The sequence below is a fragment of the Culex pipiens genome, chromosome 3 (assembly GCF_016801865.2).
Source record: "Culex pipiens pallens isolate TS chromosome 3, TS_CPP_V2, whole genome shotgun sequence".
Lineage (NCBI taxonomy): Eukaryota > Metazoa > Arthropoda > Insecta > Diptera > Culicidae > Culex > Culex pipiens.
Window position 1 is genome coordinate 146,982,883 of NC_068939.1, and position 23,418 is coordinate 147,006,300.

The window sequence follows — 23,418 nt, forward strand, 5'->3', positions numbered from 1 at the left end:
TAGGTTTTATATAAAAGTATCAACTAGTATCAATAAGTATTTTTTTTTTATTTAGCGGTGAATTTATTTAACACATGGATGTTTGCAAACATTCCATTCAAAATGCGTTTATTCGGGATTGCAAAAAATTTAGTCAGCAACTTGTTGTAATACTTGTTTTTTTTTTTCCAGCACTTGTCGTTTTTCTAGATCACTTTATCAAAACAACCAATGCGCCAAGAGTTTTTTATGTACATAAGACATTTTGAAAAAGTAATTGAGATTTATCCGATAAATGTACTCGACTTCTTTTAGCCACTTGTTGCATGACCTTTTATTATATAAAACATAAAATTCTAAACTTATCTTAAATTTTACATTGACTGGTTTCATTTTATTTGTTGTCGCCTCTTTTTTTAAAGATATTTTGAAAGAAATTTTCCAAGCTTTTAAAAAATCGAATATAATGAAAACATAGACTTTATGACTGTTTCAAAAATTTCCCGGAATCCCGGGAATTCCCGTGATTCCAAAAATATTTTTCCCGTTTCCCGGGAAATTCAAAACCGAGAAATTGGGAAATTCAAACCGGGAAATTCAATCCGACCCGCAGAGGAGACCTCATTTCAAATTCTGTAGAAAAACATTGAAAAAAATTTCTTTTGTAACGAAAAATTGTAAAAAAAAGTAATTTCATATAACGCTAAATGTGAAACAGTGAGCAGTTTTCTACAAAATCGGTCTTTTAACTTTTATTTTTTTATTGGATTTTTTAATACAGCTGAAACTTTTTTGGTGCCTTCGGAATGCCCAAAGAAGCCATTTTGCATTACTAGTTTGTCCATATAATCTTCCATACAAATTTGGATGCTGTCGTTACAAAAATGATGTATGAAAATTCAAAAATCTGAATCTTTTGAAGAAATTTTTTGATCGATTTGGTGTCTTCGGCAAAGTTGTAGGTTTGGATATGGACTACACTGAAAAAATGATACACGGAGAAAAAAAATTTGGTGATTTTTAATTTAACTTTTTGTCATTAGAACTTGATTTGCAAAAAAAAACTATTTTTATATTTTTAATTTTTTGAAATGTTTTTGAAGACATCAAATGCTAACTTTTCAGAAATTTCCAGGTTGTGCAAAAAATCTTTGACCAAGTCATAATTTTTGAATCAATACAGATTCTTTCAAAAGATTGAAATTGCAAATTTGATTTTACATCGAAAAATGAAGTTGAAAATTTTTTGCAACCAATATTTCGATTTTTTGAAAAAAATCAGTAATGATTCAAAAATTCATAACTCGGTCAAAGATTTTTTGCACAACCTAGAAAGTTCAGAAAAGTTGGCATTTTATGTCCCCTAAAACATATAAAAAAAGTGTTTGTTTACAAATCAAGTTTTAGTGATAAACAGTTAAATTAAAAATCACCAAAAAAAATTTACCGTGTATAATTTTTTGCGTTTCTCTTTGTTTCGTCGTCCGTGTCTGTCGCGGGTGACCATGAACGGCCATGATCGATGACGACCAACTTTTTCAAAACTTTTTTTCGTAAAATCGCGATAACTCGTGATGTTTATAAGAAAACCCCTTATGTTTCGATATCAAAATTTTTGTGATTGTATGATCTACAATTTTGTAGAACATTATAACACTCTAAAAATTAACCCTGCAAAGTTAGAAAAAACACGAAATTTTAAAATGAAAAATTTTGTTCTAAATGAAAAAATGACCCTTCTGCACACAAAAAAATATTTCCGAATGTTACATCATTTATGATGTAACACTTTTGCACGTCATTAAACATTTGAATTTAAATGCAATTTGATGTAAATTTGCAACAAATTATATGTAAAAACATGATTTTACGTGTGATTCAACCGTTTACGTCGAATCTCAAGTTTACATCAACTGAGTTTACATGTGATTCATTTTTTCCATGTCGAGTAAATTCACATTTTTTTTCTGTGTGGGTCAATGTAGAATGTAGAAAGAACAATAAATTTCCCATAAAATGACATGTTCCAAAATATCTTACAGTCGAGTAACGGAAAATGGGAGAATTTTGAAAACTTTTTTAGCGTTATTTTCGATGAAAAATACGTTTTTTCGGAATTCTGAGTACGCCATTAAATCGGGCGTCTTATTTTACATAAAAGTCCCTTAGACACCAAATTTCTATCTCACCACCGTTTCAGACTGCAAATTATTGAAAAACACCTCTTTTTTCGCATGTTAAAAAATGAAAGCGTTCGTAACGCCCCTCCGTCACGAGATATCCAAAAACGGACCTCGGATTCGTGATCAGGGACAAAAGTTACCCCTTAGGACAAAGTTTCACGCAAATCGAATTACCAAATGGAAAATGTTTGTTTGATCTATTTTCAAAAATGTAATACGTTTTCTTCACTTTTTAAAATTATGCCCTTACTTATTTCATGAATTTTTTTCCCCTTGTCAGACAGTTTCTAATCCTTCTGGCTACAATTTATTTTAAAACCCAAAAGCCCCAGCTACCCTCTAACGACCAGCACCGATCAATTAACACTCAAACTGGCTAATGAACTGCCCCGAGCTTTTGGCTTCATTTGACCCAGCGAACAAATCATCCCGCTTGCCTTCGCCTGCTCAACGGAAGAACCCTTTAATTACCCGCAGGACGCGAAGAAACCAAACTTGCTCCATCCACCACACCGTGATTTCAACTTTTGAAACTCTTTTTCTCCTGCGGCAGAAAATAACGAGAAACGCGAAACCCTGATTGTTCTATCCCCTTTCCTGCGCCACCATGCACAAATTGACTTTGGTCTTTGTGTTTTCCCCTGGGGAAAATCGACTGGTTTCGAGCGAGGAAAATCTTTGAAAATTATGTTTCCACTTTTCACACGGCGAGCTCCAAAGGTTCGGTTCGTTTTCTTGCCCCCCCCCAAAAATCGCTTAATCAGTTCCATACATATTGCATTAGGTTCAATTTAAACTCCGAACAGCCCTAAATACATATTTAATCATCGCAAATAGTCTCTGGAAATTGTCCAGCCGACCCAACTCGGTCGTAATCGCTTCCGCAGTCGGTGTCGCACACCTTGCTTCGAAAGGTCCCCCGGTTGGTTGAGTTTCGTTCTTTTTTTTATTCTGAAATTGTGCCCTTCCACTTCTTGATTGCACCGTCTTAAAGACAGGAACGTTTTTGAAACGCGAAAGGCCGTACCGTAACCACTGACAAAGGTTTTTAACTCAACTCAGAGATGAAATAATTTTGCAATATTTTTTTTCATTATTCATGCAAAATAAAATTTGAAATTGATTTTGACTAAGACACTTTTTTCCGTGGATTGAAGCTCGAAACCGTGAAGAAATTTGGTAACAATGGTACTTTTGTGTGAAATTAGACAACCGATTTGATGGCGTATTTAAAATTTCTAAAAAACATTGTTTTTCTTCAAAAATGTTAAAATTACTATCATTTCCCGTTACTCAACTGCCAAAAACCGAGAAAAAATTAATTTTATGGGAATTTAAATGTTCTTTTCAAATCTGCAATAACCCAGAGAGGTCATTTTTTATTGAAAACAAAAATTTTCATTTAAAAATTAGGGGGAGAGGGGGTAATATGCACCCCCTAAGGGAAAATTGTGATTTCTCAACCATTACAGCATTACTGTGGAAGAATTTTGTTCGATGTTCTAAAACAACTATTATTCTTCGTCATCCATGTGAAAAAAGTCTTAAAAAACCTCAAAATTGTTCGAAAATATCAAATTTCTAAAAACATTTTTGATTTATTACAAACAACCCTGCGGGGCAATATGCACCGAAACATTGGGGCAAAACGCACTACAACAACGGGGCAAAATGCACCACAACATGGGGCAAAATGCACCGGGTAAAATCAGGTTTCACTAGTCACCACTAGATGACACCGCTGTTTTTACTAAGGAGCTTCACAGCGGTGCATTTTGCCCCGACCACGCTTTTTGCAGAAAATTTAATTAAAAATGCATTTTTTGATGTATTTGGACTTATCTATCTACAGAATAATGAAGATTATGGCAAAAACTATTTACCTCAACACTTACAATATCAATAAATGCTTTTTATATTGTCCAAAAATCATAATAAAAGTGCAAAGAAAATTAGATGAAAACACAACATTTTAAAGTTTTGCAAATAACTTGAGCTGTTTTTATACTGCGATGCTCAAATTTTTCCAGCATGGTTAAGCAATGTTAAGCTTCCAATTTCTATGATTTTTCCCCGGAAAATTCTTCCAAATACTGAGAAAAGCAGGGGGTGCATTTTGCCCCGGGGGTGCATATTACCCCCTCTCCCCCTACGAGGTTCTTGATACTTTGAAGAGTGTACCAATATTCTAGAAAGTTGTAGAACAGACAAACAAATACTTATGTGTAAACATAAGGTATTTGCATGTATTCTTCACGAGTTATCAGAATTCATCGAAAAAGTTTTTGAAGTTTTAATCCCATAAACCCCCCCCGCCCCCCCAGAAATTGAGAAGAAAAAAAATATTTCATATATTTAAGGGAAATTCTCTACCAACTCACACGAAATCAGGAAAAGTTGCCCCGACCCCTCTTCGATTTGCGTGAAACTTTGTCCTAAGGGGTAACTTTTGTCCCTGATCACGAATTCGAGGTCCATTTTTTGATATCTCGGGACGGAGGGGTGGTACGACCCCTTTCATTTTTGAACGTGCGAAAAAGAGGTTTTTTTCAATAATTTGCAGCCTGAAACGATGATGAGATAGAAATATTATGTCAAAGGGACTTTTATGTAAAATTAGACGCCCAATTTTATGGCGCACTCAGAATTTCAAACAAACGTATTTTTCATCAAAAAAAAAACACTGAAAAACACTTTCAAAACTTTTTTTCGTAAAATCGTGATAATTCGTGATGTTTATAAGCAAACCACTTATGTTTATATATTAAAATTTTTATAATTGCCTGCTCTACAACTTTGTAGAATATTATCACACTTTAAAAAATAACCCTGCAAAGTTAGAAAAAAACACGAAATTTTAAAATGAAATTTTTTGTTCTTAACTGAATAAACTTTTCGACCAACAGGCTCAAAAGATACACACTGATAAAGCTTGAGCATTTGAGATGAAAATTAATAATTATGCATTACTTAAATTTTTAACTTAAGTTCTAAAAGTGCTCCGTACATTACTTTTCTCTAAAAAGAACTTTTAATTGCTATGTTCATTACCTGATTGTTGATGGTTTGCTTAGATGTTTTCTCAAAATTTGATCGTAGAAGGCGTAGATTGTGAGATAAAATTGTGGTTTCTTCGACAAAGTTACTTGAATTGACAAGCCCAAATATTTTCTAGAAGATAAAAAAAAATCAAAAACAATCCTGCTTAGTTAGAAGTTTAAAAACACCCTAATCGTGAATCACCCTAATTTTCAATCAAACCAAAATTTGCTCCCTATTTGTAACAACTCTGCTGAATAAACCAAAGCTCCAGCACGGCACCATTTTTCGGAAATCAATTTTTCACTTAATTTTGCAGTGTGGTGAACAGTGTTGCGATTTTGAGCGCTCATCCGCTCATGAGCGAGCATTTTTCGCTCATTCGTGAGGAGGAGCGCGACGCGAGCTAGCTCACGTTTGCTCGTGCTCGTGTTTGCTCATTTATTTATGAGCGAAAATGCTCATTGCTCGCGCTCGCGCTCATTTTTGCTCATTGAGCAAAATGAGCGGTATTTTTTTTACCTGTAAAGGTAAACGATAATTAATTTTTTTTCAGCAGAGCTTCGAGGTTGTTTTTTTTTTTAATGGAGGCTTGAATAGGCTAATCTTAATAATATTGAATGAAGATATTTTTCAAAAATTTTGTTTTGGGGCTTGTTTTGGAGTCAGAGTTAAGGTGTTCAATTATGATATGTGCACAGTAAAAAAAACAAAGTTATATTACATCTGGGAAGGGGTAACACCTTCCAAATGTACGCTATTTTTTTCTGGTGTAATGCCACTTTTTCAGACTAAATCGAGGTAAAATTATAACATTCAAGAGGTAATATTCAACCTTACAAAATTACACCTTCCAAATGTACACTATTTTTTACTGTGTAGAAATAAAGTTGATAATAGAGTAACACGTGAAAGTGAACTATTTAATAAAGCTGAAAAGTATCTTTTAAGGAACACAAAAATGTTTTCTTGGTAATACGTTACGTCATGTTTTACTTCCTGGGCACCTTATCTTGTTTAGTCAATTATTTGTAAATAATATTGCATGATAAATGTCAAATCTGTGTCTTAGATAATTTACATATCATTTTTCTTATTTATACGCTGAAGGGCTGACAACATTAGAGTTTCATTGTTAATTTGATTTTGGTTAACCGCGGTAAATTTTCTTGAAATATTTCGAATTGTCAAAAATCCACTAAGCATTTACCACATTGATCACACAAAAAACTGTGGTAGAAAAGTATCCTCCGCAATCCACCGCGATAATTTTTTGACAGTTCGACGCCAACGAATTATTTCATGAAAATTTACCGCGGTTAACCAAAATCCAATTAACAATGCAACTTTGATGAGTTCATGTCTCTTTTTCGCGATGAAATTATCTTCAAAAGTGCCAAGCCAATTGGCCTGTGCCAGATTCCTCAACAATACTAAAAATCTACCTGCATTGCTGATGAGCGCTCATTGAGCGCGAGCGCATTCGATGAGCATGAGCGAGCACGAGCTATCTGTTAAGTCCTCATTCTCATGAATGAGCGAGCACGGCTTCTGGCTCGCTCGCTCATTCGCAACCCTGGTGGTGAAGTACATTCGAACAACAAAATCATTTTTGAGCATTTTTCTGAATTTATGAAATCGGCCGTCCTTGTCTGATTTTCATAGAATTAAATTATATTTTTAAATATTTTTTTAATTCGTTCATAATGTCAGTTTTAGCTGCAGATTTTGATGGTTTTTCTTTAAAAAAAAAATCTCCTTCACCCAAAAGAAAACTCAGACGAAAATCCAGCTCTAAGTAAAAGGTAAAAAAACTCACTTTTTTCAAAGTACTTTCATTTACAAAAAAATAGAAGCCCATTGTAATTTACTTAAGAATCAGCTAATCCATAAAGCTAAAACATGAAATTACCCCTCAAGCTCATGTAAGCAAGAATGCATAAACTCACAAAAAAATAATCTTTAATAAAATTTCCCTTGTTAGGAATAACATAATTTTAAAAACATTTATGTTTGAACGAATGTAATAATTATCACAACTTAAGAAGAACTCAAACTTACAAAAATACTGAAAAATAGAACAAACAAATTCTATAAACTGCCAAACATTAAATGAAACAAAAAAATAAAGGATTGATGAAAAAAAAAATATTATTCATGTTTGGAATCAATCCTTCAATTCTAATCTAATTCTTTATATCGAATTATTTCATGAAAAAACTGTCATTTATATTGGACTTTTCTGAAAAATATTATTCAAAAAGCGGCAAATATTAAATCATTTCGAATCATGTGTATTTGATAATCATACAAGTTAGTAAAATTCATGACATACAAGTAACTTCACCATTAAAACTCCACCCTTACTCATCACATTTTTGGAAATCAACCGTGACAGCCCCCCCCCCCTAAAACACACACACTCTAAAACATAAAAAACACGTAATTTTAAAGTGAAAAACTTTGTTCTAAATGAATATTCTCTGGGTTTTTCAGATTTAAGAAGTACATCAATTTTCCCATAAAATGACATGTCTGTCGAGATGTCAAGAGCTCACTGTCAGAAAATGGGTAAATAAATAAGACTTAAAGATTTACATATTATTTTGAAATTTAAATTAAAAAAGCTTGTAAAAAATATCAACTAAGAACCTTGGGCATAAACAGCCGAGCTTTGCTTTTTGATTTGACTTTTCTTTTCTCACTTGAAAAGTAGTACAATTCTAAAAATGGGTGGTTTTGTTTGCATATTGTCTGACAACGTTGCTTTCACTCTCTTTTGTAAACCTTCTTTTTCGGGTGCTTTTCAACTCTTCATGTTTGACCGACATTCTCGACACCATCGTATTGCGAAAGGACTTGTTTGAGGGTTGTTTTGCTTCTTTGAGATTGGAGCAGGTCCTCGTCGCTACCCCTTTTAACGTGCCATTTGATTGTGCAACCGGACTTGGTTTTATTTTGATTTTTTCTTCGCTTTTGAAGGCTTTTTGAGACCGAGTATAGGGAGATTTTTCTTTATTGCTGGTTGAACCCTTAACGATTAAGGTGCACGAGTTGTGCATGGTAATTGCGAATTTATTGCTTGCTGACCTCACGAACATATTCTTGAATTTACTACAAGTTATGTACTTTCTATTAATTTAATGTTAAAAGGGACTTGCTGTATCAAATTTTTGATTATCTAAGGATAGAAATAAAACTATTCAAATTTAAGTGACATTAAGTAGATTTCTAAAGTTAAGAGAGGCTTTGACAATAAAGTCCTATTTGAAACAGTCATGATTGCATTTTGAAACATTGTTACCCAACCAGCAAATGAATTAAATTTTGCAAATCCGTTCCAGAGCACTCGTGCGTTCACCACAGACAATAAGAGAATCAGTTTCGTCAGACACCCACTTGTTCTGCTTCCGACTAGACTTTAGCCACACTCACAAAAGTCGCCATTTTCCGCAGTCCATTCTCGAAATGGCAAGCATCCTTAAAATTAGTCTGCCTGAAGGAGAAAAATCATTTTCACTTAAAACACACACACACACACACACACACACACACACACACACACACACACACACACACACACACACACACACCGAGCACACAATGCAATGTCGTTCCGCGCCATGACGACCGATCCCGAAAGTAAGGCCATCGCTGGACTGACCGTGGCCGTGTGAGCTCCGGACGATAAGACGATAAGTGAAGCAGCAGCCAGTGGCCAGTGTCCGGAATGCGAAATGTTGTGCTTTGTCTCTGGCAAAGCAGGAGGTTCTAGCCTGACTGGTTGAAAGAGTACTCAGGAAAATTTGATTTAGTTTTTAGTGTTTAGTTTTTAGTTTTTAGTTTTTAGTTTTTAGTTTTTAGTTTTTAGTTTTTAGTTTTTAGTTTTTAGTTTTTAGTTTTTAGTTTTTAGTTTTTAGTTTTTAGTTTTTAGTGTTTAGTTTTTAGTTTTTAGTTTTTAGTTTTTAGTTTTTAGTTTTTAGTTTTTAGTTTTTAGTTTTTAGTTTTTAGTTTTTAGTTTTTAGTTTTTAGTTTTTAGTTTTTAGTTTTTAGTTTTTAGTTTTTAGTTTTTAGTTTTTAGTTTTTAGTTTTTAGTTTTTAGTTTTTTGTTTTTAGTTTTTAGTTTTTAGTTTTTAGTTTTTAGTTTTTAGTTTTTAGTTTTTAGTTTTTAGTTTTTAGTTTTTAGTTTTTAGTTTTTAGTTTTTAGTTTTTAGTTTTTAGTTTTTAGTTTTTAGTTTTTAGTTTTTAGTTTTTAGTTTTTAGTTTTTAGTTTTTAGTTTTTAGTTTTTAGTTTTTAGTTTTTAGTTTTTAGTTTTTAGTTTTTAGTTTTTAGTTTTTAGTTTTTAGTTTTTAGTTTTTAGTTTTTAGTTTTTAGTTTTTAGTTTTTAGTTTTTAGTTTTTAGTTTTTAGTTTTTAGTTTTTAGTTTTTAGTTTTTAGTTTTTAGTTTTTAGTTTTTAGTTTTTAGTTTTTAGTTTTTAGTTTTTAGTTTTTAGTTTTTAGTTTTTAGTTTTTAGTTTTTAGTTTTTAGTTTTTAGTTTTTAGTTTTTAGTTTTAAGTTTTAAGTTTTTAGTTTTTATTTTTTAGTTTTTAGTTTTTAGTTTTTAGTTTTTAGTTTTTAGTTTTTAGTTTTTAGTTTTTAGTTTTTAGTTTTTAGTTTTTAGTTTTTAGTTTTTAGTTTTTAGTTTTTAGTTTTTAGTTTTTAGTTTTTAGTTTTTAGTTTTTAGTTTTTAGTTTTTGCAAAGAATTAATGGCAAATTCTACAGAGAGATTTCCACTTGACTTGGGTGCTCCAGCTTGGGACCATAGTTTGAAAAACCCGGTGACCATAGGGTGAACTATTTCGGGGAAGCAACAGTGCAACATTTTGGAGTGCTATTCGGTGTCGTTCTACCAGGACAGCTGGAAAAAACAAAACGTTTTAACAAAGAACAAAGCAATTGCCAAAGCCAGGTTAATTCTCGACTTGGAAACGCGTCCGAAATGTTCTCGATTTTTGGCTTTAAAATCGAAAAATCAACACCCTTTTCGCTAGATGATTCACTTAGAAGAATCCGGACGAAGAGGTTGGTCACCTCGTTGCGTGTTGCTCGTCTCAACTCCTCGATAAGGCTGGATTTGGTCTGGAAAGATGAAGTACTATTTACGAGCCAAATGCAATTCAGGTTGTGGAGGTACGATACAAGATTGGAGAACAATGGGAACTTAATGTCATCAACAACAACATTTGGAATGGTCCAAAAATACTTATTTCGAATTATTTCAAATGTTTTGCTAATTTGTTGAATTTTGGTAGTATTTGTAAATCTAAAATCTGAAAAATAAGCTTAAATCTGCTACCCAGGCACTGCTTCTGCCTTCATTCACCACAAAAAAAAATCATTCCCAGAATCCTCATACCAACGTAACATTTTCCCGCATTTTCGCACCGTTAAACTTAAGTTCAATGGCCGGTTTGCACGAACGCCATTCATGTCCAGGTACCTCGGACACGTGTGTGCGTGCGTGTACCAGTCGCACAACATAATTAAACCAAACACACACACACCTACCACGAGATTTGTGAATGCGACACCCACCGTCGTAACGTTCGAGAACAAAAGACAGAGAGGGGAAGTTGACCACCTTAAATATGGCATTTCGACCCCCTGCGCAATCAACATTCGATCGAACGGTCGACCTTTTTCCAATTTCCACGTGTGTGCGACCTTTTTTGGGTGGCTAATTAGCGCACGTGGATGACGGCGACTTGCTGGATTCGAGATAACCCGGTTTGTGTGTGTCCTTGCGGTAGATGGCTTTAATTCGGGAAATTGGACCAGCTCAGCACCAAACTAGCCATTTTTTGGCAAATCCGCAAAGTTGAAATCGAAAACGAAAACTTTCACTTTCCAACGCTGAGTCGGCGAGTGTGAATCGATACGGTGGGTTGAAAGTCGCAAAAATCAATTGAAATAGTAAGAAGTAAGAAGTTGGAAGTTGGAAGTTGGAAGTTGGAAGTTGGAAGTTGAAAGTTGAAAGTTGGAAATTGGAAATTGAAAATTGGAAATTGGAAATTGGAAATTGGGAATTGGAAATTGGAAATTGGAAATTGGAAATTGGAAATTGGAAATTGGAAATTGGAAATTGGAAATTGGAAAATGGAAATTGGAAATTGAAAATTGAAAATTGGAAATTGGAAATTGGAAATTGGAAATTAGAAATTGGAAATTGGAAATTGGAAATTGGAAATTTGAAATTGGAAATTGGAAATTGGAATTTGGAATTTGGAAGTTGCAAGTTGCAAGTTGGAAGTTGGAAATTGGAAGTTGGAAATTGGAAATTGGAAATTAGAAATTGGAAATTGGAAATTGGAAAATGTAAATTGGAAATTGGAAATTAAAAATTGGAAATTGGAAATTGGATATTGAAAATTGGAAATTGGAAATTGGAAATTGGAAATTGGAAATCAGAAATTGGAAATTTGAAATTGGAAATTGGAAATTGGAAGTTGGAAGTTGGAAGTTGGAAGTTGGAAGTTGGAAGTTGGAAGTTGGAAGTTGGAAGTTGGAAGTTGGAAGTTGAAAGTTGGAAATTGGAAATTGAAAATTGGAAATTGGAAATTGGAAATTGGAATTGGAAATTGGAAATTGGAAATTGGAAATTGGAAATTGGAAATTGGAAATTGGAAATTGGAAATTGGAAATTGGAAATTGGAAATTGGAAATTGGAAATTGGAAATTGGAAATTGGAAATTGGAAGTTGCAAGTTGCAAGTTGCAAGTCGGAAGTTGGAAATTGGAAGTTGGAAATTGGAAATTGGAAATTGGAAATTGAAAATTGGAAAATGTAAATTGGAAATTGGAAATTAAAAATTGGAAATTGGAAATTGGAAATTGGAAAATGGAAATTGGAAATTGGAAATTGGAAAATGGAAGTTGGAAGTTGGAAGTTGGAAGTTGGAAGTTGGAAGTTGGAAGTAAAAAGTAAGGAGTAAGAAATATTTCCATCAATTAATATTTTGAAGCACACCGTGAAAACGCAGATAAGCCGGATGATTTCTGGGTTGACATTTTCATTCAGAACTTACACCGGCCACCGAAGCCGCACGTGTTTGTATGAGTGTGTGTGTGCGCACGTTTGTTTGTTCTTTGGCCCCGAAAAAGTGGGGGAAGGCATCCTTTTGTTTACTTTGTGGAATTTATGTGCCCAAAATCAATGACCCTCCTCCGTGTTTTCCAGCACCTCCGCCCCCTCACACGAGAGCATAAAGGGGTCAATAGGTGAAAAGGAGAGAGGATGGAAGGTTCAGGACAGGAACTTTTATGCTTGGCTTTTGTTTTGTTTATCCACGTGGGGAATTCGAGGGGTGGCATCACATTATCGGTTTGGAAACGTATTTGCTTTGGCGTTGACTTTGCTTGTACTGAAGGGCGGAAAATAATCTGGAATTATTGCCGATGAAACATCACCAGCTTTTGATGGTTTTGGCTGTAGTTGTTGTTGAAGTTGTAATAATAATTATAAAAATCATTAAAATTAAAAGAGAAGCAAAAAACATAAAATTACTTAATTTTTTGAATTTTGATTTTAATTTTTAATTGTTTGGAAAAGAATTTGAATTTTGGACAAAGGAAATCCAACTAAATTTGTAATTCTCATTGTTCTTCATCAATTTAATTGACTCATAAAATACTCACCCCTTTTCCACGGAATTCACTCCGATGCCTTGTCGAACAATGTCATCCTGCTCTGGCTCGAAACTAGTACAAGCTGTAGCTCCACACTACCAATACTGCCTCTGCATCTAAAACTAAGTATCTCCACAATATCCATAATTGATGTTTGTTTCCTCCAGCGCAGTAATTTCAAATTGTGGGCACATGTTTAGTGCCTCCCCTCACTCCACGTAATGGGGAGGGGGTCCGGAACCATTAACATTAAAGTACAATTTTATAGTTTTCGTGATTGCACACAATTTTATCGAGCTAGTTTTGCCCGAGCCAAATGGATGTTCGTCACTAGCCCGTCCGAAGTCCGGTTGAAACGTGAAACTGTTTGTTTAGGGGAGTTCCGTCAAGGGTTGGGCTCAACTGAATCTTCTGCCTCTCGCTGACCAATCGCTCCTATCAGCTCCATCGTCCAACCATCTGCTCCAGAGAGTGACCATTAGAAACAGCATCAGCGACCTTCCAAAAAGTCTTCTCTGCGCTGCACTGGCTGAGAGGTGGTGCCGTAACCGATACCCACCATCCTGCCTGTTCTGATGTTGAAGCCCGTTGGACTGCGGTTGATGTTTTGATCCAAATCCGGCCTTAACTCGCCTCTGATGAGGGCTGCCGGTGCCAGTGAGCCGTAATTACATGGGATCACAGAGACCAGCGTTATCGATGGTCGGACAATGGCTCTTCGAGGTACCTTCTGGCCAATGTGTGATCTGGCTTCATGCGGAGCGAGTTTAGAATGCGCTGATAAACGACATCAAACCCAAAAACGATGTCTCGTTTGAAACAATTTCTGTCAATCGTAGCTCAAACGACTTTGCAAGACTTTGGGAGGTTGATAACGATAGGGTTTGCTAATGCAAATCAATTGGACCACAAAACAAACAAATTTCAAACAGATTTCGGCATAGACGAGCTCGGTTTGATCTGACAATGTTTGGTCCCGAATTTCACTCTTTAGCGATCAAATCACTCTGCTACTTTTAGTCACGCTCACTAAAACCCTTTGATTCCGCAAGCGAAAGCTCAAGTTGTTATTGGTTCGCTTTTCCAATTAACCAATTTTGGGTTAGAATTCAAAGAATTTAATTTTCAAAGAAACAAAAAATTCTGAAAAAAATCTATTGCAATTTGATTTCCGGTATCAGGTATTCCAAAAATTTCTCGCCCAAAAATAATTCAAGTTTCCTTTTTGTCTTCCTCGCTGAGAAAAGGCTATAAAATCACTCAAAAAATTCAAAATTCAAAAAAGCCTTCAAGATATACCTTAACGACCTTAACAACCTTACATATTTAAATTCTCAGCAAATGACTATGCATATGGATGGACGTGAAATTTCTTTTTCACACTCACTTTTCTCGGAACTGGCTCGAACGATTTTGTCCGTATCCGTGAGTTTAGATCCGTCTTGAGATCCCATAAGTATTTTTTGATTATCATTGAATGTTGTGCAGTACTTTAAAAGTACAAAAAAAAAGGTAGGAAAAATTTCTACAACCTACCTTTTTTGTCAAGGTACAATTCGCTTTTTATTTAACAAACTATAAATTATTTTTTATAAAACAAGCTTTAACGTATTTTTTCAAAATACTAACTATTTTATAATTCGCAAATATGGCTGTGGGTAATTCTCCACCAACTCACACGAAATTGGAAAAAGTTGCCACGACCCCTCTTCGATTTTCGTGACACTTTGCTCTTAGGGGTTATTTTGGTTCCTGATCACGAATCCGATGTCCATTTTTCGATATTTCGTGACGGTGGGGCGGTACGACCCCTTTCATTTTTCTGTCTTTTCACTAAGACACGTTTTTCAGTGATTTGTAGCTCGCAACCGTGAAGAGATAGAAATTTGGTGTCAAAGGGACTTTTGTGTAAAATTAGACGCCCGATTTGATGGTGTACTCAAAATTCCAAAAAAACGTATTTTTCATCAAAAAAAGTTTCAAAAAAGTTTTAAAATCGCTGCCATTTCCCTTTATTCAACTGTCAAAAATCGTGAGACATGTCATTCTATGGGAAATTTAATGTTCTTTTCGAATCTGAAATAACCCAGAAGGGTAATTTTTTCATTTAGAACATTTTTTTTTTTCATTTTAAAATTACGTGTTTTTTCAAACTTTGCAGGGTTACATTTTAGAGTGAAACAATGTTCTACAAAGTTGTAGAGCAGACAAAAAATTTGATATATGGACATAGTTTGCATGTTTTCTTCACGAGCTATCAGAATTTTACAAAAAAGTTTTTTGAAAAAGTGATGATTTTGACCATTTTTGACCAGTTTTTCGAATTTTTAACCCCAAAAACTCAATCGTGTGCTTTTGAAAGCATTTTTTTCGGAATGTTCACCTAATTTTGCATAAAAATGATCCCTTGGACGATTGTTGTGGTTGTGTCTTAGTAAAAAACCAGAAAAATGAATGGGGTCGTACCGCCCCACCGTCACGAAATATCGAAAAATGGACCTCGGATTCGTGAGTTGGCGGAGAATGACCCCTGTCAGACGAAGCGAAATTTTCTATGCATTTTAGCATTATTAAAGTTTTTTGTTGTAAAATACTCAAATCTTCACAAAAATACTTTTTTTCCAAAAATGCTCAAAATTTCATAATATGCAATTTTTTGAAGCGACTTTGTCAAAGAATTTTCGCTTAGCTAGAGTTTGTTTGTGAAATACTCAAATTGCTTCAAAATACCGGTATTATCAATTATAGTATTTTGTTAAAATTTGTGAAATTTTTTTGAAAATTTGAGTATTTCACAAGAAAACATTATAATTAAGGAAAATATGGAAAATTCCGATTTTTTTGTACCCATATTGCAAATTATTAAAATATGTGTGTTTTCGAAAAAACTGTTTTCTAAGAAAACTTAAGTATTCTACAAAAAACATCAACAAAGAAGAAATGCATTCAAAAAAATACGGGCAAAAAATATGTTTTTAATACACTTCAAATTTTTAATGAAAATAGAAGTCAAATTAACTTGAAACAATCTAAAACGCATTTTTCTGCATTTATAATCATATTTCGCATGTTTGGGATAGATTTAAAATATTTTGAAAATTTATAAAAGTTAAATGTACAGCACCGCAAAATCTTTTTTTTTTTTTTGCAAAAAAATAAATTTTCGTCAATACATAGGTATTTTGGAAACTAATGATTGCATAACAACTGGACAGGTGATTATGCATTTTGAACACTTTTTTTTCATTGAAATGTTGAAACCTAGGCTTGTAATTTAAATTTTTATACTTTTTTATTTGTTTTATCAAAAAACTGACTATGCATACAAAATTTTGCTGCGGTTTATACCCATATGAGTACCATATTATGAATATCAATATCAATATTTCGAATATTGAAAATTTTTGTATTTTCAAAATATTTATGCTTTGAAACATACAACATTATCAAAAAATATATTTTTAGTGATAGCTTTGAAAATTTAACATGATATGGATTTTGAAAATGAGTTATCATCTGTTATCGTCGATAAGATAACCATTATCGTTATCGTTTGACGCTAATATTGTCGACGATAATATTATCGATTAACAACCTTGATTTGAACTCACTTTTTCATTCAAATTTCAAAAACCATGGCATGTTATTTTTAATATTATTTTTTTATAATATTTAAATTTTTATATTTATGTTGGTGCACAGTAAAAATTGTGAAAATTTGGAAAGTATAATTTTAAAAGGTTAATATTACCTCATTTATGATGTTTTATACCTCAATTAACACTGAAAAAGTGACATTATAGAGCAATTCCAGATCAAATCAGGAATTTTTCTGGTACTTTTGTACCCGACCCTCTCCGATTTCAATGAAACTTTGTAGACATGTTATCCTAGACCTATATAAGCCATTTTTGTGTATATGGAGCCAATAGTTCTCGAAAACAAAATTTGAGAAGGATGTAAGGTATTTAAATATTTTTGTATTTTGCAATTTAAAAATTACTGTATCTCGAAGCCGTTGCGTCGTATCAAAAAGTGGTCAAAAACAAACTTGTAGGAAATTTGACGGGCTTTCCAAAAAAATACACTGAAAGAAAAAAACACTCCACTTTTATGAGATTTTTTGATTTTTAAGTTTAAAAGTCAAATTTGAAGGTGAGCCCACGATTTTTTTTCGTTCAAAATTTTTGAGGGAATAGCCTAAGATGTTACAAAAAGACTGACGAAAAATGCAGGATGGAGCAACTCACCTAAAAAAATACAAAAATCATTTACTGAAGCTGTTTTGATGAAAAGTGCTCTAAACGTCAAAATTTTCAAAAGCCGAATACGGGAATCGATTCTCCAGGCAATTTGACATAAATGTCTCCATATTGACCATTGTCCTAAGTCCAATCCTTGTGAAGATATAGCGGTTTTAAAAATAAAAATGTTGAAAAAATGGGTTTTTTGGTGGTTTTTGGCAATTTCTATATGACAGACTTGGTTTTTCAGTCTGGTAAATATTTTTACCGGAAAGCTCGTTCAATTTACCATAAGTTAGTCTTTCCAGATATAAGCTTTTATCCAGGTTTCTACCACACTGAATTTACTATCCAGGTTTCTACCACACTGAAAAAAATATTCTATTTTCAGTTATAAGCAATGCAATTAAGCTTATATCTGTAAGCCCTTACATCCAATTGAAATGCTGTCAAACACAAACTTATGGGAAATTGGACGAGCTTTCCGGTAAAAATATATACCAGACTGAAAAACCAAGTCTGTCATATAGAAATCGCCAAAAACCACAAAAAAAAACCCATTTTTACAACATTTTTATTTTTAAAACCACTGTAACCTCACAAGGACTGGACATAGGACAATGGTCAATATGGACACTTTTATGTTAAAATTGTCTGGGGAAACGTTTAGACCACTTTTCAAAAAAACAGTTTTATTAAATGATTTTTGTATTTTTTTTTTGGAGAGACACACCATCCTGCATTTTTCGTCAGTCTTTTTGTAACATCTTAGGCTATTCCCTCAAAAATTTTGAACGAAAAAAAATCGTGACATCACCTTTAAATTTAAGTTTTAGACTTAAAAATCAAAAAATCTCATATAAGTGGCGTGTATTTTTGTTTCAGTGTATTTTTTTCAGAAAGCTCGTCCAATTTCCTACAAGTTTGTCTTTGACCACTTTTTGATACGACGCAACGGCTTCGAGATACAGTAATTTTTAAATTGCAAAATACAAAAATATTTAAATACCTTACACCCTTCTCAAATGTTGTTTTCGAGAACTATTGGCTCCATATACACAAAAATGGCTTATATAGGTCTAGGATAACATGTCTACAAAGTTTCATTGAAATCGGAGAGGGTCGGGTACAAAAGTACCAGAAAAATTCCTGATTTGAGCTGGAATTGCTCTATACCAGAAAAGTGGTAAAATTACACATTTTCAGAGGTAAATACACATTTTTCTGACATAAAAGGTGTTCTCTTTCCCAGATGTAATATTACCATGAGGTTTTAACTGTGTAAAGTGTCAATTATAGTTGATTACATAAATGTAGGAATACTTTGTTATAAATTTATGATTTTTTTTAACTTTAGAAAATGGATTTCTTTTGCATCCAAATCCCCTCCCCAGAGTGGCAAAAATCAAGTTTACGTCCAATCTTAGTTTGTAAAGCCTCCACATTTCACACGGCCAAGTACAAGTGGTAATCACCGATCGGCTAAAATCTTCGCCAAGTCCCTCTTCATTTACCTAAGATTTCAAATCCTACCCTCAACTCACCTTTTTCTTGAAGCTCAAACCAAAAGTTGCTCCTTTTACATCCCTTCTGGGTGTGCGGGAGAACTGAGCCCTGTAAGATTCGGCCCCAAACTCACACTCCGTTTTTTTACCCTGTTTGAAGAGTGTTTAAAGGTGGGTGGACTGTGACTGTAATTAGAGAAAAAAAAGAGAGGTAGAGCGAGTGAAAAAAAAGAGTTTGTGAACTGGAAGTGGACCGTTGTCAGACAAGTTTATCGCGTTCGATGGACTCGGAGGCAGAAGTGGTTCCCCCCTTCCAGCGGAAGGAGGACTTGGCCCCCGAAGAACCGGTCAAATAAAGCAGTAACTTTTATCGGGGGTGTGCTGTAAAACGATTTGTGTGTGCTCCAGGATAATTGCGGGCTTTAAAGTGCAACGAACGGTTTACGGGGGGATTGGACTGGAGTCCGGTGATCCAAATTGGTGATTGAAAGTTTGAGTGCCACTTTGAATAATGGAAAACTACTTTAATTGGGGATTACCAACGGGGAGGGGGTTTGAGTTTATGCAGGGTAATTGAGATTTCACGAGAACTCCCTTGTCAGGGATTACTTCTGGGCAGAGCATTTCAATCAAATGTAAAAGTTTTAGTTTGAAGATCTTTGCAATTAAATTTTCAAAGCTATCTTTAACAACAACCGATAGAAAAATAAAATCGATGACAACAAAAAAAAAAACTCTAAAATGCTCTAACTTCTGGACTGCAAAATGACACCAAATCACCAGGTGTTCTTTCCTCCCACAACATAACACGTGCTCAACAAAGAGCACTGGACAACGATACCCACGAGGAACACCCGGTAATCGATGCTGTAATTGTTGCACCAAAATTGCAGGGCTTTCAATAACGACAACAACAACAACAACAACAACAACAACAACAACAACAAAAAGTGCAATCCCAAACAGTACAAATGAAAACAACTGCAGGTCACAGAGAACGGAACAAAAAAAGCACAGTAAAATTTCAACCCAAACCACGAGGACCCAACACTTTAATTGCGGTGTCATTAGTCCGGCCAGGATCGGCGGCACGGTGTGTAATTACAGGGCGATTATTTTCGTATCAGTTACGCGTGGTGTGTCCCCTGATGCCACACCACCCGAAGGACCAGTTATCGGTGACCACGGCCCGTTATGGCCAACGGGAAGCACTCTTGGGTGGGAGGGAGCTGGTGGTTTGTAATCCGACAAGTCAAAACATACGTTACGGTTTGCCCTTCCGCAAAACTTCGCTGGCTTTTGTACATTCGAACATATTTCCACGCTTGCTCCTCAATCTATTGGAATCGCCTTGATTTAGCGGTACACATTAACCAGAGCTTTTGCATCCAGATTTTTGTTACAGACATTTTAGTATCTGAACAATTCTTCGAGTTTTCGGTTGTTCGTTTTTTTTTGTATTTTTTTATCCGGCTGAAACTTTTTTGGTGCCTTCGGTAAGCCATTTTGCGTCATTAGTTTGTCCAAATAATTTTCTATACAAATTTGGCATCTGTCCATACAAAAATGATATATGAAAATTCAAAAATCTGTATCTTTTAAAGGAATTTTTTGATCGATTTGGTGTCTTCGGCAAAGTTGTAGGTACACAGCAAAAAAATCCGATGGTAAAATCGTGATGTGCATGCTTTGTGAGAAAAAGCATGTAATATTGTATGAGAAAACGTGTACACAAAAAGCATGTACCGAAGAAAAAAATCAGGTCTGCTTACCCCAAAAATAACATCAATCCGGTGAGAGTCATATTCAGATTACCAAGTCTGCGCCCCAACCCACTCGGCTATTTCGCCGCTATGAAAATAGTTGGTAGCTGCAGAGGACCACGATAGACATTCTTCGGCATGTTGGTTTGTTTTGGGTCATCCAGGAACTTTCGGAAGTCATGGCCTGAATATCTACCTGTTCAACGGGGGTCTATATGGGCGGATTAACCATCGGTATAGCTTCAGGTAGCTTCAGTGGACCACTATGGACATTCTGCGGCATGTTGACCCCCGTTGAACAGGTAAATATCAAGGCCATGACTTCTGGGAGTTCCTGGATGACCCAAAACAATTCATTATGCCGCAGAGTGTCCATCGTGGTCCACTAAAGCTATCTGAAGCTATACCGATGGTTTATTCACCCATATAGACCCCCGTTGATCAGGTACATATCCAGGCCATGACTTCCGGGAGTTCCTGACCTTAATCAATCCAACATGCTACAGAATTCATCGTGGTCCACTGATGTTACCTGAAGCTATACCGATGGATAATATAGCCATACAAACCCCCACTGATCAGATGACCATGACCAGGCCATGACTTCCGGGAGTTCCTAGATGACCCAAATAAATCCAACATGCTACAGAATGCCCATCGTGGTTCACTGAAGCTACCTGAAGCTATACCGATGTTTAATATAGCCATTCAGACCCCTGTTGATCAGGTAGATATCCAGGCCATAACTTCCGGGAGTTCTTGGATTCTTTTTTCATAAAAACTGCGATAACTCGAAAATTTCAGCGATGACCTATACATGTCTGGGTACCAAAATTTTCGTAATTGAAATACGCATCTTTTGGTACCTTAACACGTATAAGTCATCGCAGAAATTTTCGAGTTATCGCAGTTTTAGTGAAAAAGCTGATTTTTTGCCGATTTCGTTAATTTCCCGTTTTCGCGCGAGGCGCGTCGAAAAACCCGGATGTTTTTTTTTTTCAAAAAATCATATCTCTGAATCCTGTTAATGAGCCACGCCCAATTTTTGATATGTTATGTAAAATTGACTGAGAAATCCGTTAAAAATATTTTCAGATACAGGCTCTTTGTTCCAGGCACCGTCAAAATGGCAATTAATGTTTTCATAGGACTTCTTCAAATGTTAGGCTAGATTTTTGAAACTCCACATTATTTATTCTTGGAATTCAAACTTATCATCTTTCATTTGCGCCCAAGACAGCTAAAATCGGTTGAAAAGGAGCGAAGTTATGGTTTTTTGAAAAAAGTGGTTTTTGTGAAAATCGACGAAAATTGTCATTTTTCGGACCACCCTAACACGGCGTAGGCCACCCTAATGGCCAAACAAAAAAATACGGGTCTAACTATTTTGGCCAAGAAACCTCCAGAAAAATTTTGAGCCAAATCGAAGCACTTTTTTTTTCTTTAACTTTGATATGGAATTGCTGTGTAGAGAATTAAATCAGCTTTTCAAAACTATGTTTTTCAAAAGTGGGCAAACATGGGCACTAATTAAAAAAAATTAATAACTGCGACTTTTTTCAAAAAAGTTACCTAAAAATGGCTTTATCTTATACTTTATTAAAATTTCACTAAAATACTTTTTGATTGCAAATTCGATTTTACATCGAAAAATGAAGTTGAAGAATTTTTGCGACCAATATTTCGATTTGTTTAAAAATTACTATTGATTCAAAAATTCATAACTCGGTCAAAGTTTTTTTGCACATTCTGGAAATTTCTGAAAAGTTGGCATTTTATGTCCCCTAAAACATATCCGAAAATAAAAAAATAGGGTTATTTTGCAAATTAAGTTTTAGTGACAAAAAGTGAAATTGAAAATCACAAAAAATAAATTACCGCGTATTTTTTTTCAGTTTAGTCCTTATCCATACCTACAACTTTGCCGAAGACACCAAAACAATCAAAAAATTCCTTCAAAAAATAAAGATTTTTGAATTTTATATATCATTTTTGTATGGACAGCTGCCAAATGTGTATGGAAAATTACATGGACAAACTAATGATGCAAAATGGCTTCTTTCAATCTCGGGATTCATCCTCTTTGTCCGTTCACAGTACCTTTATACTACCAGATTGTGTTCTTTATTGTCTCGGATGGCGCTGCCCAATAATGGGTGCAACAAATGGTAATATGATGGGTTTGGACACCAATTTCATATATTTTTTCAAACCCTGAATTAAAAAGTAGACTTATATCACTCAGGCGGACATAAATCGAGACAGGGTTGCCAGATCTTCAATGTGTTTGACTCGTAGGAAAGGTCTTTCGATGACCTAATCAACGATGGGTTGGATGATGGATCCGGATATCGTTTACATACATTTTAGTGAGATCCGGATATATGTGAAAACACATTTCTATGTATAACTTTTGAAAAGTTAGTGAAATTCAATAGCGAAGTTTGGGACTACAAACCGAGTCAAATGCAACGTGCTTGACCAAAATTGGTTAAGCCAGTGCTGAGAAAAAAAAGTGACAATTTTGGCACATACATACATCCAGACACACATACACACACAGAGACATTTGTTAAGTTTTCGATTTTGAGTCGATATGTGCACATGATTGTGGGTCTGCACGCTTTTAATAAAAAGCTCATTTTTAGAGCAGGACTATAGCCTTGCCTTAGTGAGGAAGGCAAAACCATAAATTCAACCTCCTAATCGTTTATACATTTCACTTTTTCATTAAACCAGTTTGGCCACAGGTCCCCATTTATTTACCTTGAATGGCCATTGAAGCATCAATACGCAAATTGACTTCAGTGCAGCGCCGATGGTAGCACCCTCCTGAGGAATATACGGATTGTGTTGGCCGTTTCATGCCTGTCAGGACTGAATGCCGACAGCAAAAAAATGTACCTTTTTTGTATGATAAACATTGACCACTTGAAATATCGTGAAAAAGCCAATTGCACGGTTTTATGCGAGAAAGTTTAATAAGTAAAATTATAAATTTTAATCGCAAATTAAACGTTTGAAAATATATAAAATTC